This window comes from Coenobita brevimanus, chromosome 22 (genome assembly GCF_032717465.1).
Source record: "Coenobita brevimanus isolate Jiangsu-jjx chromosome 22, ASM3271746v2, whole genome shotgun sequence".
NCBI lineage: Eukaryota > Metazoa > Arthropoda > Malacostraca > Decapoda > Coenobitidae > Coenobita > Coenobita brevimanus.
The window spans coordinates 8,596,728-8,618,502 of record NC_136975.1 but is presented as its reverse complement, the minus strand read 5'-3'; positions in this window follow the sequence as shown (position 1 = coordinate 8,618,502).

The window sequence follows — 21,775 nt, the reverse complement described above, 5'->3', positions numbered from 1 at the left end:
CAGAAAAGGAAAATCATGTGTTACTAATCTGTTGAGCTACTATGACAGAGTAACAAACACAATACAGGAAAGGGAAGGAGGGGTGGACAGTATCTATTTAGATTTCAAGAAAGCTTTTGACACAGTACCACACCAAAGACTTTTATGGAAACTGTACCATCAAGGAGGAATTCGAGGCAAACAGTTTTGTTGGATGCAAGACTTTCTCATAAAAAGAGAAATGAGGACAGTACTAAGAGGAAACTACTCATCATGGAAAGAAGTGACTAGTGGAGTACCACAGGGTTCAGTGCTGGCACCAATCATGTTTTTAGTGTATATAAATGATATAAACAGTAACACTGGAAATGAGAGCTATCTAAATATGTTTGCAGATGATGCAAAAATACAAAGGAGAATTACTAAAACAGACTCTTGTAAAGAGCTACAAGAAGAATTAAATAAACTTCATGAATGGAGTAGTACATGGCAAATGGAATTCAATGTGGACAAGTGTCATGTAATCAAGTCTGGTAAAAGTGGAAAAAGACCTGATTGGGATTATAAGTTAGGAAATAAAACCCTATACACATCAGAAAGAGAGAAAGACCTAGGTGTGATTATCAATAACAGACTATCTCCGGCTGACCACATCAGCGAGAAGGTACGGAACATGTATACACTGCTTGCAAATATGAGAATAGCATTCACATACATAAATGAAGACATGCTAAGAAGGATAATAACATCATTCATTAGACCAACCCTGGAATATGCATCAGTAGTCTGGAGTCCTCATCTCAAAAAGCACATAGACAAGATTGAAAAAGTTCAAAGGGCCGCTACAAGATGGATACCAAGCTTAAGGGACCTAAGCTACGAAGAAAGACTAAATAAACTGAATCTACCAACACTACAGGAGAGAAGGAAAAGAGGTGACATGATAATGCTATATAAATGCATATCAAGAAAGGAGAAAATAGACATAAATGATTACTTAACATATGGAGAAGCATCAGCAAGAGGACACTGCAAAAAACTGTATAAGAAGAGAGGTGATAAAGACGTAAGGAAATTCAGTTTCCCAAACAGAGCAATTGATCAATGGAATGCACTACCGAATGAAATAGTGTGTGCCAAAACAATTCACAAATTTAAGGATATGTACGATAAATATGGTTTAAGACACGGGACAGTACGAGCTTGACTCATTCCTGTAAAGATACAATTAGGTAAGGTAAGAACAATTAGGTAAGGTAAGAACACACACACACACACACACACACACACACACACACACACACACACACACAAGCACACACAAACACAGACACAAACACACACAAACACACACTCATAAACACACACACAGACACAAAACCAAATGAACGCACACAGAAGCACACAAAGACACACACAAACACACACTCCCACACACAAGCACACACACACACACACACACACACACACACACACACACACACACACACACACACACACACACAAACACACACACACACACACACACACACACACACACACACACACACACACACACACACACAAACACACACACAACCGCACAACACACACACACACACACACACACACACACACACACACACACACACACACACACAAGCACACACACAAACATACCCAAACACATACAAACACACGCATAAACACACACACAGACTCAAAACCAAATAAACACACACAGAAGCACACAAAGACACACACAAACACACACTCCCACACAGAAGCACATGCACACACACACAAACACATATAGTTCAGAAACACACACACAAACACACAACACAAAAACACACACTTACATACACACACACAAACACACAACACAAAAACACACACTTACACACACACACACACACACACACACACACACACACACACACACACAAATACACACAAAAACACAGACACAAAAACACAGACACAAACACACCCAAATACACACGCATAAACACACACACAGACACAAAACCAAATAAGCACACAGAAGCACACAAAGACACACACAAACACACACTCACACACACACACACACACACACTCACACACACACACACACACACACACACACACACACACACACACTTATGCCACAATGTCTGTATCGCCTTGCCCTGCTAAAGGTGGGTAACAAAAATCATCACTGATGTGTTGCATCCTAGCCCTGTTTATGGGTCAGGTAACAGTTTGCATTATAAAGAAGTGTGAACACCAAACTCGGATTCCAGAATTATTCAGATAACAGGATGTTAACTGAAAACCATATTGTAACACCATTATTATGACCTATAAATTTTGTTATCTTCCTCTCTACACTACCCACTGACTAAGTTACTTTTGTTGTATAGCCTCGTTAATCCATCTGAATCAGTTGTTTGTGCCCTCCAGTGACGATTCCACATGATACCAAAGGCAGGTTTTTCACATATAAGTTCTGCTGTATCTGGAATTGTCTATCAGTACAGGTAGTTGACAGTTCCTCAACAGAGGAGTTATGAGTTTTTCAGACATGACTTAGTGGTAGACTGAATATTTCCTTCAATTTCTTAACTTGCCCTTTTACCCCCAGGTTAGGTGTACATCTTTTTCCGTCCCCGTTTGTTAGATTGGAAAGGTGGCTGAAGAGAGCCCTCGTCTCTGCTATATTTTTCTCTCACTACAGTTGTTGAGTAACATCATATTCCTGGTCAGTTTATTCATGGTATTGCATAAGTGCACTTCGTAAGATCATCTGTGGTACTACTTCTCCTTGGAACACTCTCTCTCTCTCTCTCTCTCTCTCCAATTAAGAAGCATTTCTTATAATGTGTTATCCCTGAGATATTATAGGTGAAAAACAGTGAAACTTGCGTATACCTTTACTGTATTTGGGAGGCATAACTGGTGAAGAGTTTTCTTTGATGATTAAAATATGCATTTGAAATCCACAGTAAAAGCTTGTAAGAAGGGGATCACATAAGGACAAAACTGATACCTTGAAATCTTGCTTCATAATGTGTTATCCCTGAGATATTATAGGTGAAAAACAGTGAAACCTGCGTATACCTTTACTGTATTTGGGAGGCATAACTGGTGAAGAGTTTTCTTTGATGATTAAAATATGCATTTGAAATCCACAGTAAAAGCTTGTAAGAAGGGGATCACATAAGGACAAAACTGATACCTTGAAATCTTGCTTCATATAGACATTTTATTGTCATAGACTAATAAATGACGCATTTTGCAAAAAGTGTTATAGGATCTCGTTCCAGTGGCTGTTCATGTGCCCGTAGGAGCAGGTTTGTAAACAGTGTGGTCAGTCCGTGGCAGGTGGCCCTTGAAAACCGTGGCATATACTTCAAATGCAGCCCAAACGTGTTACTCATTGAAATTTATACCTAATTTCCCCAAAGTAACTGGAGATATATACGAATATATTCAACGGCTCTTTAAATCACATTATTCCTATACAGGCTTATGCACCAAAGAAACATTATCAAAAGTCCAAAATACTTAACTGTTTTAATTTAAAAGAAATTTAAGAATTTTAAAGAATGATTTGCATTTACTTGTATCCATGTAATGTGATACGGTATCTGCTTGAATCAAAGCTATATGACTTAAATGAAATAATATGTTCCAAAGAAGTTTCGGTCCAGCGATTAAACACCAGAGTTTTATATATTTTACTGAATGTAACCTGAAAAAATATATCAGTTTTCATATTTTAAACAAATACTAGTTTAATTTTAACCCTTAAATAAAGTACCGGGTAGTAAACATTCTTTTCAGATGCCTTGTACAGTATCTAATATAGATAATTTTGCAGCATTAAACAGTATTGGCTCTTATTGCATTGCACGAAAATAGACTTTTTCACTAGGCATATTATCGCACTAATTATCGTATTTGTACGATTCATATGCACCGTACCATTTTCCTCAAAGATTATAAAAAGGATAAATTGGGGACGAAGCTTATGTTCCCCGATAAAAATAATAAAGAAGTAATTATTGATGGTGTGATATGCCTGTTCAGAAGCATACTACACAAAGACTGGTAACGGCAGCATTATCTTAGGCCATCCTAAGGTATATCGAAATAGTCCAAACAGGCCGATAAAATGTTGTGATGGTAACACTGAATACGAGGGGGCGGTACAGTATTCTTAGCTGTTTCCTGAACTATCGCCAAACCAGTCACTTTTGGTCTGAATGGGAGACGTGAATGACCAGCCTAGCCTGATGGCATTATATTTAATGCTTTTGTTTTATCAGAGTTGTAGAACAGATTTTTAAATCGATTCTTAACTTGTATTGTCATTAGACACTGTGCATGTATGCAAAAATATCAGGTGACTAAGCGTAGATTCAGTATATTCAATGCATTAGAAGACAGAAGGGTAAATATAAATGTTATAACATTACTTAAGAAATAAAAAGAACATGTACTACATTGGGATTTCACGAAGTCTATTTCAAGTTCTTCCACGGCTCACTACTGCAACTTTCTGCTTTCAGGCTGGTCTGTATAAGCAGTGGAAAAAGGAAACACTGGAAGCCGCTGCACATGAAAATCGAATGAAACAGAGGGATCAAAGAAAACAACAGGGACAGGATGGAACAGATCACAGAGAAACTAATATCAGGAGTCTGTCTTTTACCCATATACAGGGACCTCTGTTGCTTCTCCTGGTTGGCATCACCCTGGGTAATGTAGCCTTTGTGGTGGAAAGGCTGCTAGTGTCGGAACCTCGCCCTTCTCTTACAGCTGGACCTACCAAACTAACATTTGACTGACAAATTTTCCATAAGATTCCCGCAAGCAGAATTAATTTTTTGATAGATAACAGGTCCATGATAAAATTTAGTATCTGATCTCTTCAGCCATAGGGCATAATAATTGTTGCTTTCATATCATTAATAGTTATTTGGAGGAAACATGAATAATGTCGGAAAGATGTCCAGGGGGTACTCTTTGTATTAAAAAGGTATTTTGAGCATTAAGAAAATAAAGTGGTAGTCCACAAGTCCTTACACTCGTATGAGGTGTATGGAACGCCAGAGTATGAAAAAATAAAATAAATAAAAACTCGAACTAACGTACATGTATTATTTCTTCCAATCTATAACAGCTCGTAACACAAACATGTTAAGATTAACTATTCCTGCTACTCCTAGCCAATGAACACAAAGTGAAATGGCTCAAATTCTTTATGCACTTCTTACCGTTTTATTTATATTAGAAAATGCAAATCCGTTTTTTTTTTCTTTCTTCATTCGTCATCATTCACATGGTGACAATACAGTAAGATAGAAATGTACAAGGTGCAGCCCAAAAGTTCCCAAAATTTGATAATAGAAGGAAAAAAAAAAATCAAGTTCTAATCACCACTATTTCCTTCAGTGTAGTCTCCTTGGACATGTAGACATCGACGCTTCTCCTATGATCGGAACGCGATCTGGAGGTCCTTGAACATCAGCTTACTCAAGACCTTCAGCAATATTCTCCTGAATCTCCTCAGTGGTGTCAAATCTTAGTCCTTTCAGCTGGATTTTTATCCTTGGAAAGAGGAAAAACCAAAGTGGGCCCAATCCTTCTTCCTCATAAAAAAAAAAAAAAAAAAAAAAAAATGGTGAAACAGAGCCTTGGAGTCAACTGGCATGTTTTTAATGCCAAAAACTGCTGAACAACAAGGCTGTGTGCTCGGGTGCATTCTCATGGTGAACACCCATTTGTTTGTGTGCCATTTGTCTGGACGTTTTCGCCTCACATCGCCAGACATAATGCACTGGTAAGTTCCATATGACAGGCTAACAATGTCACGGATGTCGTGGACTATCATTCTGCGATTTTCGAAGATGGTTGATGGTTGCACGAACTTCGGCAACACTGTCAGAAGTTGAACGGGTGGAAGGACAACGAGAACGTTCATCCTTATCTGTTAACGTTCGTCCATTTTTAAAATGATTAAGCCAGTCGTAGGTCTGTGTAACCCCCAAAACACTGACACCAAATGCTTATTTTAACCTTTTATCTGTTTCTACCGCGCTCTTTTCGAGTTTCACACAAAACTTAATGCACACGTTGCCCTTTCATATCCTCCATTTTTAAAATAAAAAATTCGCAGACTAACCAAAACGCAGCTATAAAAGAACACACACATTCAGCGAATGCATCCACCCTGCACAACACCACTTGACACGCTAACAAACAAAAGATGCATGCAATGACACCGAGCATCCACACACTGTACAACAAGCGGTTTCCGCCTTGCTTTCAAATTTCGGGAACTTTCGGTAGCACCTCGAATTGCTAACACTTCACAGGCCTGTTATCAAGAGAGGTGTTAGAGAATGAAATGTTTATGATGTAGCATCGGTATGCTTGTATAGTTTCATTACTTCTATCAGCGCCCCATTACGCCCTGTCCCTCGAAATGGCAATGCTGAATTTCAAGAAAAGGACAACATTAAAATTCATTCAGTTGAGTTCATATCCAGATGAACCTGGGGCAACAACAATAACAACAAAACACCACCACATCAAGAAGTATAACAACAAAAGCACCACCACACCATAAACAAAAACAGCAGACACCGCTACCACTACCAACACCACCAACAACAACGTGTCAGTGAAACAGATGGTTCAGATACAGTCTTCATATATTTCAGGTTCTTTAATTCAGCTCTTCAACATACAAGTAACTAGTGCCACTGTGCCTCACGACGAAACACAAGGAAACCTACCTACACTCTACAGTACTGAAGAGGTACGAATGTTGTAAAGAAACGTACCTTTCGGAAATCTGTTAAAGTCAAGTACTATGCAGGGATTCGCTAGTTAATAACTTGAATGTGAAACTCCTTAGGAGGCCAAACTGAAACATCACGTAGGGCTTTATAAAGTAAAACTGCGTATGTAAATCCTATCCATTTATCTATTGACAGACTCCTTAATCCCCTACGGGGTGGCCACAAACAAATCGCCTTCATGTCGCCCTGTCCCCCGCCATTTCACTGCCCTGCTCCCAGTTCATACCTACCTCTCTCATATACCTCTTCACTCCATCCCTCCATCTCATCCCTGGCCTCCCCCTCCCACTCCCCCAGTCCACCTCATTCATATACTCTCCTCGTTAGTCTCTTGCTCTCCATCGTCTCCACATGGCCAAAACACCTCAGTGTATTTCTCCTAACGCTTTCTACCACATCCACATCCACACCACAGCTCTCCTTCGCTTCTTCATTTGTCAGTCTTTCCATGTAACTCCATATGTTTCAAATAACTCATTTCCACTCCTATTACTCTTGACTTGTGTCCTTCCAACAACGTCCAAGCTTCACTTCCGTACGTTAGAGTTGGTATCACAACACTGTCCTGTAGTGACTCTTTTTCTTCCATGTTCATTTCCCTGTTGCTTATCACTGCTTTCAAAGACCAACAATCGTTCTTCCTTGTTGTACCCGTTCAAGCACTTCCATCTCTCATCTTATATATATATATATAATGAGAGAGAGAGAGAGAGAGAGTATCGGAGGAAGAGGGAAGAGAGAGAAGGGGAATCTGTAAGGAACAGTGTGCTTGTGACAATATTAAATCAGTACGATAGATAATAAGGTAATCTCTGTATATTTTGCAGTGTGAACAAAAAGCACAATACTGATCATGTGTGTGAAAATTCAGTAAGAGACAAATATAGTGTTGGCGGAAGAGTGGGAGGTGTGTGGCGCGAGGTGGGTGGAAGGTGAGGCGGAGTGTCTCCCGCGCTCACCTCCTACCACACAACAATCCCCCGCTACTTATTCTAGGGCTATGATGAGTGCACCTACCTCTAATCAAAATTTTCAGAGTGTACTGTATGTTAGTGGAAAAAAAAGCATCAGCTAGTCAAGTGTGCCAGAAATCAGCGATTTACGGGTGGTACCATTATGAACCTATGTTATTTTCACCCATTAAATATATATATATATATATATATATATACCACAAGTTGTTGCTGTATATATACTTTTGTAGCAAATAAATGTAAGTATAAGTATTTAGGTTGGTTTACCCTCCTCCTTCCCACTGTAGATAATGGAGCAGCTGACCAACCTGGCCACAGAAAACCTGGCTGAGGTGAAGGGGGACGCACCTGAGGAACACTAAAGGGTGACGGGAGCAACTTTCTTAGTGATTTTCATTAGTTTCTCACCAAAAGGGAATATTTGAGCAAAAGAAAAAAAAATCGAAAATTAATCGGGTTCTCAGGTGGGGGGGGGGGAAACCGGGAAGGTACGGGTTACTCACACACATCCACCCCAACCTCCAACATAGCACTGAATTGCAAAGTGAATGAACGGAGATTTAAAGCCTCTCTCTCTCTCTCTCTCTCTCTCTCTCTCTCTCTCTCTCTCTCTCTCTCTCATGTATCCTAATGTCAGTTTCAATTATCCTATAGTTAGGCGTATTATTACATGCACTGATCCACAATAAGTTCCAGGAGAAGAATTTCTTTAAAGTGTTACAAACTTTCTGAAAATTTATCCCAGTGTATATAGTTTCGTATTAAAATAGGCTATTCATTCTTCGTCTTCTAAACGATACACAAAAATCCAGGTACGAGCGACAGGTTACACTGTTCGACAATGAAACTGCTTCAAAGATAATTATCAATACTTGTCGTGTAAGTCCCTCTCCTGCATTGTCATCTGGAGAACCACCTGTTCACCCACCCACTCATCCACCTATCCACCCAACCATTTACCCACTCCTCCACCTACCCACTCATCTATTTACCCACTCATCCACCTCCCCATTTACTCCCAAAATCACTAGAAACATTGTGTTTTGGCATTAAACCAACCTATACCTAATCAGCTTAGGCCTAACCTACTGTAAACCCACAATAATACCTTCCTTTGTATGGGGAGATGATGAAGGTGCCTAGTATTTTCTCGAGGCCCTCGATCCGACACTGCTAATGTGACTGGATGACCAATTATATCCGGATAAAGAATATTCGCACCTCGACCACGCACCCTACCATGCTACCTGGACGACTCGCCATGTTCATCAATCCTTGACATACACCCTGTCCACCCACGAATGCCACCCATCAAGGTCACCCAACAATGGCACCCAACACATCCACCCATTCACTTTCCCGCCCTGTCCACTTCCAACCCAACTTATCATCCCACAGTACCCTGACCACCACATTGCCCAACCATTTCGGCAACACACCTTGCCCACCGACCCCAGCCACCGATCCTCCTTTCCCACGAATGCCACTTTCCCTGCTCACCCACAGATGCAGCCACTCACCCACCCAGCCCATCCCATGCATCCACTCACCAACACATCTACCCCTACAACCCATTCCAAGCCTCTCCATGTATCCCACCCAAATAACCCTTTGGACCATTATCACCTCACATACCCATTCACACTGGCGATGCACCGAACCACCACAGCCATCACTCCAACCTCACCCATCCCACCCACCCAACCAACGGAATCCAACACACACACACACACACAGGGAGAAAGTATCACGGCCACAGTCAGACACAAACAATGTAGAAAAACGCATACACATACAAACACACACACAGACACACGCACATTCACTGAAACACATTCTCATAAATACTTACACACAGGGACGCGCACATCCACATGCACAGACTTGGGAACAATTTTCCATGGGAGATAAAAGCATAAAAGATCATTAGTGGACGAAAAAGTTGTGAACTGTTGTGTGTGTGTGTGTGTGTGTGTGTGTGTGTGTGTGTGTGTGTGTATCCATGAAGACATGCTGGTCCATTATGATGTGCTGCTGCTGGTGAAACTTAATGCACTGGATGTGTGGGTTGTTGAGAGGATGGGTAAGAGGATAACAGGCTCACCGGTGAATAGGTCCAAACAAAATATACAGTAGGTCTTTGGTGGGAATAATTAGTAATCCTATGAAAAGGGAGTAGGTCCACCATGACCACACTGAAATCCTCCCATTAGACAATCATAGCTCCACAAGGAAGTGTAAAGGCCTCTTGGAGGGACAGTAGTACGTCTATGGAAGAATGGATATGATCCTCATTATATATATATATATATATATATATATATATATATATATATATATATATATATATATATATATATATATATGGACATGTGGAGAGGATGAGGGGTGATAATTGGGTGAGGAAGGTGAGAAGTGTTAATATTGGGGGTGGGGTTATGAGGGGTAGACCGAGAAAGACATGGGACGAGGTCATTAAGTGTGACCTTAGGGTTAAGGGACTGAACAGGGAGGCTGCAATGGATCGTGCAGCGTGGAGAGCCGCCATTAGGTGACCAAGGTCGACACATGCAAGCATGTTGGAGCCTTTAAAAACGAAACGAAACGAAACGATATATATATATATATATATATATATATATATATATATATATATATATATAGAGTCACTGCTCGCATAACACGCGAATACTTTTTTTTTTTTTTTTTATGTGACCGACTCTGGGCATAGGCTTCACAGCCTGATTTCAAGGCCCAGTAGTCCTCCTATGTACCGCACACCTCTACATGTCACCACTTCGGCGCTAACACCCATCGTCCATATTGAATACATGCTAGGGCTGTCTCATATAGGACTGATGTATTGGTATTAGCGGGGGTATTTTTACGACATGTCGGCGGGTCTTCTGGTAGATCAGTAACTGTACCTGGAAGGTCTCGCTTTATGAGAATTCCGCGTTATACAACCATATGTTTACATGTCAAAGGGTTTCATGGTGCCCAAGCCAGCTCCAAGTTCACTTTTGGGGCAATTTTCTGTTTTTTTCCCCATGACATTTATCTACCTACAAACGACTTCATTACAAACACTGCAGGATTCCTTACCTTGAAGAGCTTGTGGACTTCCTGGGGGGGAGGAGAGTGGGGTTCTGAGGCAGGGCAAAACTCCTAGTGGTCCCCAGCACGATCCTCTGGCCACGCTGGCTCCACAGAGTCTTCATCTGAGGAAGAAGGTAAATTCCTGTACATCGACAATCCTCTGTTTCAACTCCTCTGCCTCCTGCACAAACCCTTCAAGGTCAGGGGAACCCACAGACACTGGATCTTCCTCTGGCTTTTGTTGCTCTGGCATCTGTCAAGGACGAAAGTCCCGGGTGAGTAGAGTCTGGTGGCATTGCCGTATTTTCTCTTGCCTTAGCTCTTCATACGGTCACATTGCATTCAACACAGTCTCCAGTATATCAGTCTTCCAACCCACGTCCACTTCATAAGCAATGATGGCTGCCTTGAGCGCCTCTGCTCCAGCCAAGATGTTATTACTGTGACCCATGGTCATGACTGGTGCCGTGGTTCTTGCCTAAGCCTGATCCCCCTGCTCCTCTGCCTCACGATGTTCCCTGTAGAGCAATTCAATTCATTGCATGGCGTCCTCTGGCGTCGTGTTGTCCTCCACGACATCAACCAAATCCTCCTCTTGCACCACCTCACAGCCTGGCACAGTTCTGCCCGCTCGTACTGCTTCCTGCCGCACAGCCTGTAGTGACTGTACCTCACGACCTCTAGCGGCACACAATGCAGGTGCCAGCCTGCGCCAGGGGAGATTTATTGTTGCCACAGACACCCACTCCCACACCTTAAGAATGTCCGTGACAACATTTCTCATTATAGTTCTTCCAAAATATATTCACAGTTAAAAGGCAATGCTGTGAAGGGTCAGGCTGAGGCATACGAGGAGGACCTAGTGGTTCAGCTGAGCCAAGATGAGGTTCATGGGACTGACCTGGCTGGGGATCTGCTGTGTCATCGAAAACCTTCCCATCAGACGTTTCCATATCATCGTCCCCAAGGATCACTTCCTCCTGGAGAAAATGTTCCTCCTCACAGTTGTCTGAGGATTCCCTCAGATGCTCAAACAAGATTGTCTCATAATGGTGTGTGTGTGTGTGTGTGTGTGTGTGTGTGTGTAACTTGCTATACTTTGGTGATGGAAACTCCGTGTACAAACAGCTAGATAAGGAGTTTATTACAAGCTCACAGTAAAATAGTCTGCCCTTCTCGGCTGTCTGCTATCAACTGATGCAATAACGCCGTCTTCAGGTGTGGGAAAGCATGCTGACCTAGCAAGATTAGTGGGGGCATGTATGCATTGGGGGGGGACATATATACATCGGGGGTAGACATATTGTGGAGGGGGTACACTACTCCCCCGGGTAGCTGAGATGGTGTCTCTGGACACCGGGAGTTAAATGTGGTTTGATTATAGTAGTAAGGCAGGACCAGGGAGGTTTGTACAAGGGATAAGTATGATACAGAGGCAGTAGGGGAGACATGGCCATGTTGAGGGGAGGGAATTAGAAGGATATATACATATAAGATATACAAGGAATAATAGGTACAAATCCAGTAAGGGTCGAAGGGATATATAAACATAATGGGAAGTACACAATAATAGTTTGATACATGATAAACAAGGAGTAGAGATGAGAGTTCTATTGTTGTTCTTCCTTCATTTTTTTTTTTTTTTGTATTTTCTGTAGGATACACTGTCACTTAGTAATGCATGAAAGAAATACCATCATTTTCTAGTAGGCAGAGTGCTGCTCACAGTTTGGTTAATTGTTAGATGGCAATGGTAGTCACGGAATGTGAGGGCACTAAGTACGGGGAGTTTCTACGTCGTGTGTAGGGCGTACTATGCCTGTAGCGACTCTGATTTCCTGGAGTCGACGTTCCATTTTTCTGACACAACAATGCACTGCACAGATGATGAGTAGAAAACCTATGAAAGCGATAACCACAGGGGGAAACACAACTGTTGGATGAACCCATGAACGGCTGAAGGCCAGAGAGAATTGATCCAGAATGAAATCACTGTCATTGAGGAAGGTTAGCATGCGCAAGTTAGGGGAGGTGATGGTAATGTTGGCAGATGGTAGGGTAGAAGGCATGTCGAGTGGTTGAAAGATGTCATAGGAGTGATTACGAACAGCCTGGTGATAGCAAGTGGCGTAAGTGATGACGGACTCTGATTTGACGGTACAATAGTCAGGTGCTTTGTAGAGACCACTAGCGGGGACGGAGTGAACGGAAGAACCAGGAAACATGATTGTGACAGAGATGGGAACAGCAAAGAAGAAATACTGGACATGGTTGAGGTGAGCATGGTGGACCAGGAGGTCAGGAGCTGGGACAAAAGAACAGGCCGAGTAGATGGAATGGTTACGAACTAGAGCAGACTCACAGGGTGTGGCACTGCTAGGGAAGATAGCGAAAAGGTGGGCAGCACAGAGACGAGAGGTCGGAGTAAGGGAGGAACATTGCTGGAGGTCTGTGGAAGAAAGGAAGGCAATGGAAAGATGATCATGGGAGAGGAGGAAATATTCTGAAGGAAGAGATACCTGTAACAAGGAGTTGTTGAGGCGGAAAGGGAAGGGAATGATGTGGAAAAGGTTAAAGGTTATGGCAGAACGGAGAGGAATATGGGCGACAACGTATGTGGTGAGAAGAGTGGCTTCGAGAACAGGATAATAATATTCAAGGGAGGAGTAAGGGAGGACTGGGGAGAGACCGAAGGTGGAGTGAGCCCATTCCAGGACAGAACGGAGAGCTGAGACAGGTACTAAGTCGGCAGTGACACGTCCATTGATAGCATCGACCAGGATACGAACCAAGGCAGAGACTTGAGACAAGAGAGAGTCAAAGGCCAGTTGGAGATTATCCATGTTCATTTTGAGGTAGAAGAACTGAGAGATAACGTTGAGATCTAAAAGGTGGCGTTGTAAGATATCGGTGAAATTGGGTAGAGTGGACGTGACTTCATTGAGTTGGGTTTCAGGGAATCTGTTACTTATGTATTGCAATTGCCAGGAGAGTGGGAGGAAAAGGTTATAGAGATACTCATTCGGGTTGTGTGTCCCCATGAGGGCCGTGAGATGGTTCCTGATTCCGTGGATCTGGTGCGCGTAGGCAGGTAGGGCAATGGCTACATCGGCCAGGGGCGCAAGATCGTAGTGCAAGGAGACCTAGCCTCCTGAGCCGACCAAGGCCCCGGGACGTACTCCACCATCGTCCTGACCTGACCCAGACCCCAGGAGGGTCAGCACTGCCAGCAGTGAGATCGCTAACATCGTACCTAGAAAATTAGGGTAGAGTTAATGGGGGAGGTCGTGAAGAGGTTGATGGGCAGAGCGCAGTTTGGACCGATATTGATTGATTGATGAATGGGCAGGTGGAGGTGGAGAAGAAAGAGACTGAGGGATAGGTGGAGACAGAGTAGAGTGAGGGATGGGAGGAGGGGAAGAGGGGGCAGGAGGTAGTGTAAGTGACTCTTCCAACACGAGGCCACGGGGTGCTCGCTTTAAGTCATCGACGTGGACCCATCTGGTGTCCCTAGTGGACAGGTCCTGGAGGTGAAATTTGTTGCCTTGTTGAGTAAGGACACGGTGGGGCCCTATAAATTTGTCATCCAACTTAGAGGAACGTGTATGGGAATGAGCAAAGACAAGATCGCCTACATTGATAGTGATAGGAGAGGCGGACTTATGTTGGCGCTGCAGCATGTCCTCCTGAGAGGAAGCCAAAGTGGATTGGACATACTGGTGGATTGTCTGGAAGTTGGCCAATTTTAGTTTAACATAATCATCCATGTTGTACATGGGTTCTGGCTTTGAGGATAAGAGAGAGTATGGGAGGTCCTTGTCAAAGCCAAAGAGGACGAAGAAGGGAGATTCAGCAATGGATGCATTGATGGAACTATTGATGGAGGATGCCACTTGGGGAATCCAGTCATCCCAGGACGAACTATGGGAGCCCAGATGTCTGAGGCACTCTAAGATTTTACGGTTGTGGCGTTCTACAAGGCCATTGGAAGCCGGGTGGTTAGGTACGACATTGCACTTACTGATATGAAAGCGGCGACAGATCTCATCTAGAAGGCTATTGTTGAATTCTGTACCGTTGTCAGTAAGAATGGTATGAGGGGTACTGAACGGGCAAATTACGTGATCTACATGGGCACGTGCAACGCTCTTCACGGTCTTGTCGGAGAGGGGTACGAGGACACAGTAGCGGGAGAAGTGGTCGACCGCTACGAACAAGTACTCAGCACCAGATTCTGTGAGAGGTAGTTTTAAGAGATCGATTGAGACGGTTTCCCATGGTCGTGATGGGATTGGGTATTGTAAGAGAGGTGCTGGTAAGCCGGTTGATCCTTTGTGGCGGTGGCAGGAGAGGCAAGAGTCACAGTGGGCATTGATATCACGGCGCATGGTTGGCCAATAGTATTTGAGACGTGCTTGGCGCAAGCATCGGTCTTTACCTGGATGGGAAGCTTGAGGAGTATTATGAACAATATGAAGAACCTTTGGTATCAGGGCAGTGGGGACAACAAGTTGGCGTACTTCGCGATTGGGCATATCTTTGCCTGTTAGCATTGTTTTCCTGTACAAGAGATCATCATCTAGCATGAACTCATCTAGTGATACTGGCAGAGTAGGTAAGGTCGAGGCATCGCCAGATTCTAGGAAATAAATGACTTTGGACCACATGGGGTCTTGGCGTTGAAAGCTTCGAACAACTTCTGACGTTAGTGTAGTATTTTCAGTTACTTCAGGCTGCAGTGATGTTATAGCTGCTGCTACGTGACGTGAGAGTGCGTCTGCAACTACATTCAACTTGCCTGGTACATATTGAAAAGTGCGATTAAAGTCCTGGATGATGACAGACCATCTAGCTAACCTACCTGTTAGGTTGCGATTCTTGAACAAATCACATAGTGGAAGGTGGTCTGTTTGGATATGCATTGGATAACCATAGACTATATCTCTGAAATGTTTCAAGGACCAGACTACCGCTAGCGCTTCGAGATCTGTGACACTGTAGTTACGTTCAGCGGTTGTAAGGGTTCGACTAGCATACGCTATTACGCGCTTCCTTGATGCTTCATCAAGTTGCATCAAAACGGCACCAAGTTCAGTGCCTGAGGCGTCTGTGCAGAGAAGGAAGGGTGTGGTATAATCAGGGAAAGCTAGAACAGGGGCATTTACAAGAGCTGTCTTTAGCTTTTGGAAAGCCTGTGATTGGTCGTTAGTCCAAACAAAGGGCACATTCTGCTTGAGTAAGTGGGTCAGAGGAGCGGCGATCTGTGCATAATTCCGGATGAAGCGACGATAATAGCCACTGAGGCCCAGGAAACTTCGTACAGCTTCGGTAGTGGTAGGTTCTAGGAAAGTAATGATCGCCTTAGTTTTATCCTGATTAGTATGAATGCCTTGTGCATCTACAACATGGCCTAGGAATTTGATTTTCTTTCGCAGGAAGTCACATTTACTGAGATTGATTTTCAGGCCTGCGAGCTGGAGGCGTTCAAAGACTTGCTGGAGTTTGGTAAAATGATCAGGGATGGATTTACTCACAACAATAATATCATCTAGGTAAGCAAAAAGAGAGTGTCCCATCATACCGCTGAAGAATGAATGGATAAGTCGCATGAACACGGAAGGAGCATTTCTCAGACCAAAAGGGAGTCTTTTAAACTGAAAATGTCCGGAAGGGGTGCTAAAGGCTGTAACTGGGCGAGAGGACTCTTCCATTTCGACCTGCCAGTACCCGCTGAGGAGGTCTAAAGATGAAAAGACTACGGTACGTTATTTTCACCAATGGATTCTAGAAAATCAGTGAGGACGGGTAACGGGAAACAGTCTGGAACAGTAACAGAATTGACCTTACGATAGTCGACTACTGGTCTAAAGTTGCCGTCCTTCTTTGGTACTAAGAAAAGTGGGTTATTCCATGGACTGACGGAGGGTTCAATAATGTCCTGGTCCAACATGTTCTGTACCATTTGATCTATTTGCTTTCTCTGGCTGTGAGGAAATCGATACGCTGGTATGTAAATCGGCTGAGTTCCTGGGAGTAGTTCAATCGTATGTTTGACAAGGTCTGTTCTACCCATCGGTTCACCGGGTAAGGCAACCACGTTTCTGTACGAGGTCAGAAGGTCGAGGAGTTGAGGCGTATTTTCTGGGAAATCTGTGCAAGTGAGATGTGAGAGCATATCGGGTGAATGCGTCGGCGCAGATCCCGTAGAGTTAATAGTACATACTCCGATTGGCGTATCATCAGTCTGAATAATAGGAATTGAGGAATCCTGGCACACCTTTACGGCCGCTGGGTATACTAGGAAGTCTCCAATCTTTACACCACTTTTAAGTTTTAGTGGAGCATTTGTGACATTGAGCAAGTACAGGTAGCATAAACTATCCTCTAAGACTGTACACCACGCTGACTCATAAGTCAAGCCATTCACACAACACGTCTCAGGTAGGGTTAGTACATCCACTCCTTCATTCGCACCGGCAACACAAACAGAGACTTTGGTGAACTCATGCGGTAACAAAATTGTGCACATATTCGTTACGGCACGTTTCGTCTCTGTGTGTTGGAGAAGATCATTCAGACTGTGTGAGGTAGGTAACTGAGACATGTCTGAGTCAGCGATAGTGTTGTCGGGAGAGGATGTTAGAGCCATGTTTGAGGGCTGAGATGATGTATCAGGAGACATGGAGGATTTTATGTCCTTGCTTGCAGTCAGTAAAGGAATGATCTCTGTATTCTCAGATGATGATAATGGTGGTTTGGGCTGGGCTGGACTCTTTGGTAGTGATAGGGACAGAGGTAATTGAAGGACTGATTTGATCGTAAGAACAGGACGAGGACATCCCATAGTGTAAACCGGGAATCCAGAAATGTCTATACTACCACAAGCAGGTAATAATGCAATGGAGTGTTGTGCCATGGTGGAGAAACCAATAAGGGCATCTGCGGGATACTGCAAGTCATTAGTGACATGAAATTCAATGGGGATAGGGGCAAAGCTCTGTGGAGTTTGACTTCAAGGATGACTCTTCCCTTAACCTTAAACTCTGAGCCGTTGGCACCACATAGGCGAATGTCTGGTGGTTCTAGGAAACTGACGTGGTTGTGATGGCGATGAATAATTTGTAAGGAATTTTCGGAGATGAGATTTACTATAGATCCTGTGTCCAAGAAGAATGACGTTGGTATGTCATGACTGCTTCCGAGAATGACTAAACCCGAGGATGTTCTGGGACCTACATGGCGGATGGGGAGTTGGGTTTCTGGTTCTACGTGATATTGGTCCGATACGGGCGCAGCGCTTCCCCCGACTGTGGGCAGTTGAGGGAACGACATTCCTCAGTGATGTGAGTCGTGCTTGATTTGTGGTATTTGCAGTGTGGACGACATGAGCGGGAAGGCGTACGCTGTCTGGTTTGGGAGTGAGGACGTCTGTATGTACGGTCGCAACTGGATGCTCGATGTCCAGGATGACCACAGTACCAGCAAAGAATCGAAGATTGTCGGTTCCGTCGGGCGCTAGATTGATCATGACCTGCGGTAGGAGAGCGATGTGTGGCAGGTCTGCCGCATGTGGTGGGACGGGAGCGAGATTGGTCTGGGGTAGTGGAGGTGTGACACACTGAGGAGGCCAAGGGTTGGGTGGTGCCCTGACATGTGTAGTTCGAACCTGTTCTTTCATGGATGGCTTTAGTGAATTCTTGGTTCCGTCGGGCGCTAGATTGATCACGACCTGCGGTAGGAGAGCGATGTGTGGTAGGTCTGCCGCGTGTGGTGGGACGGGAGCGAGATTGGTCTGGGGTAGTGGAGGTGTGACACACTGAGGAGGCCAAGGGTTGGGTGGTGCCCTGACATGTGTAGTTCGAACCTGTTCTTTCATGGATGGCTTTAGTGACCTGAATAATTTTATCTCCTGGATTGAAACCGATTTCCAAGGTGAGCTCTCGCTGTTTAGGAGTAAGCCAGTGAAGGAATCTGAGATAACCAATTAAGTCAGCAAAGTTGGTGAGTGAAAACATTAGAACGCCGTTCTTGTCTTCTAACCATTTCGTGCCTACCAGCAATTGGAGCATCTCGCTACTAGTAGCTTTCATGGCGGCGGCAGCTTCGCGGAGCTTGGCATATTGCGCTGGGATGCGCAAGTCCTCATCTAGTTGGTTTAGGAGATTAATGAATCCCATGAGAGACGCGGTATTTGAATGCTGGCAACAAAGGCTGATGAGTTCCGTACGAAAATCAGCAAAGGTACGAATGCTATCGAAATGTCCTGCACAGATCGCGGATCCGATGTCTGATTTACCGTGGTGCAAGCGACCGAGGAGGTAAGCTACTTTGAGCGATTCCTTGGTGATTTGTCTATTGTTTATTTCTGTTTCGACTTCTCTGAGGAAATCATAGACAGACCAAGTTGGGTCCTGGCCGGTAAATTTGGGACGATTGGCATCGTCGAGATAGATAGACTGTGGAGGGTTGGCCGTGGCTGGAAGTGTAGAAGTGGCGGCAGGAGAGGTGTGGGAGAGAGAGAAGGTAGTGGCAGTTAAGGGCGAGCAAGACGGGGTATGAAGGGAGGCAGGAGAGGGAACGACAGGGGAAGGAGTAGAGGAAGAAGAAGGGAGAGTAGAGGAAGAAGAAGGGAGAGTAGAGGCAGGAGTAGAGGAGGAGGTATCTGGATTTACGAGGGTAGGACGGGTAGTAAGTGATTCTGCGGGAAGTGAAACGGGAGTCTCAGGTACAGGGTACAGGGTACTCTTTGCCACTTCGTAAATGAGTGATTGTGTTAGAGTCGGCAGACAGGGTATGAGCAGGTGATGTTTCCGGGTCGAGAGGGCTGGTGGTAAGCGGTTGACGTGGAAAGTATGACATTTAATGCGGCAATGGAAGATGAAAGGATGAAGATGGATACGTAGGTGGAAATGTATAAATAACAATGAGAGAATGGAATACACTAGGTGTGGAAATGAATGAAGGTGCGGGCATGGATGGTTTAAATAAAATGCGAAGGATGAGATGGAGTATAAATAACGTAGGTGAAGATGAAAACGGGGTAATGGAAATGAGATGGAATATTTACAATAACCAATCTGTAGAGAAAATCGAGGATAATCTCTATAGAAAGGAAAGATATACTATAGTTACACAGTAGAGATGGGAGTGTTGAGATGGATGACGTGCAGGGTGGCTGGGCGTAGCTGAGCTGGGGCGGGGCGGGGCGGGGCGGTGGGGCGGGGCAGGGCGGGGCGGCGGGGCGGGGCGGGGCGGGGCGGGGCGAGGCGGGGCGGCAGGGTAGAGACAGCTGGGCGGAGAGGAGAAGAGACGCCGCGATGAATCACCGGCAGGGAGTGGCGGTCTTAGGAGGCTCCGTAATGCAGACCAGATGCGGGCGACGGCGGAGGCCGGTGGTGGGTGGTGAGGGCAGATGTCGGCGCAAGGCAGGTGTAGAGCTGGTGAGTTGCAAATGCAGAGAATGGTGGTGGGCAGGCAGCGGGCAGACAGTGATAAGTGGCACCGTGGGGGCAGGAGCTATGATGAGTCCAGAACAGGTGCTGGGAACAGGTGCAACAGGTGCGTAGGTCGGCGACGGCGACATATGCGGTCAGGAACAAGGCGTATGGGTGCGGTTGTTTGAGAGGTGAGCACTGGTGAGAAAAATGGTACACTCGAAAAGCACAGCCAAGGTATAGAGGCACAGAGGAGGGGCGAGGCTGGCAGATGCGAGTCGTCGTGTATCTTGTTGTATCACTAAAAATCCAAGGAGGCGGTCAGAATGTGATGGTTCGAAACACCGCTGCTACCAAATGTAACTTGGTATACTTTGGTGACAGAAACTCCGTGAACAAACAGCTAGATAGAGAGGTGGCCTGCAGTACTTACGGACCCAGGTTCGAATCCCGGCTGGGGCAGGGAACAGTTTAAGGATTTGAATTTCATTAAATCAGGCTTTACTGATCTACCAGAAGACCCGCCGACATGTCGTAAAAATACCCCCGCTAATACCAATACACCAGTCCTGTATGAGACAGCCCTAGCATGTATTCAATATGGACGGTGGGTGTTAGCGCCGAAGTGGTGACATGTAGAGGTGTATGGTATGTAGGAGGACTGCTGGGCCTTGATAGCAGGCTGTGAAGCCTATGCCCAGAGTCGGACACATAAAAAAAAAAAAAAAAGATAAGGAGTTTATTACAAGCTCACAGTAAAATAGTCTGCCCTTCTCGGCTGTCTGCCATCAACTGATGCAATGACGCCGTCTTCAGGCGTGGGAAAGCATGCTGACCGAGCAAGATTAGTGGGGGCATGTATGCATTGGGGGTAGACATACTGTGGAGGGGGTACATGTGTGTGTGTGTGTGTGTTTATAAATATATACACGTATATGTTTATAAACACACACACACACACACACACACACACACATATATATAAATATATATATATATATATATATATATATATAATATATATATATATATATATAATATATATATATATAATATATATATTCTGAAGTAAAAAGACTCGTTAGACGTTATACAAGAAGGCTGTATGATGAAAAGGCAACAGAGATAGAAATTAAATTAAGTAAAAATTACGGTCAGAGCACAAGAGCAGCATCAGGCCATAAAGGAGCTAACTGTGACTGGAAAGAGAAGGAAGGAAATACCTGTATGAGATTAAAATGGTAACTTGATAACTAAGATTTGGATATAAAAGGAAGGTGGAAAGAGCATTTTGAATCTGTTCTAAATAAACCAATCCCAGCTGAAGAGGACATTTTGCCAGCCGAGAGAGATTTGCAGATAGAAACAGGGGATATAACCTTGGAAGAGGTAGCAAAATCTATATAGGAGTTAAAGAATTTTATGGCCCCAGGAGAGGTTGGAATATTTCCTG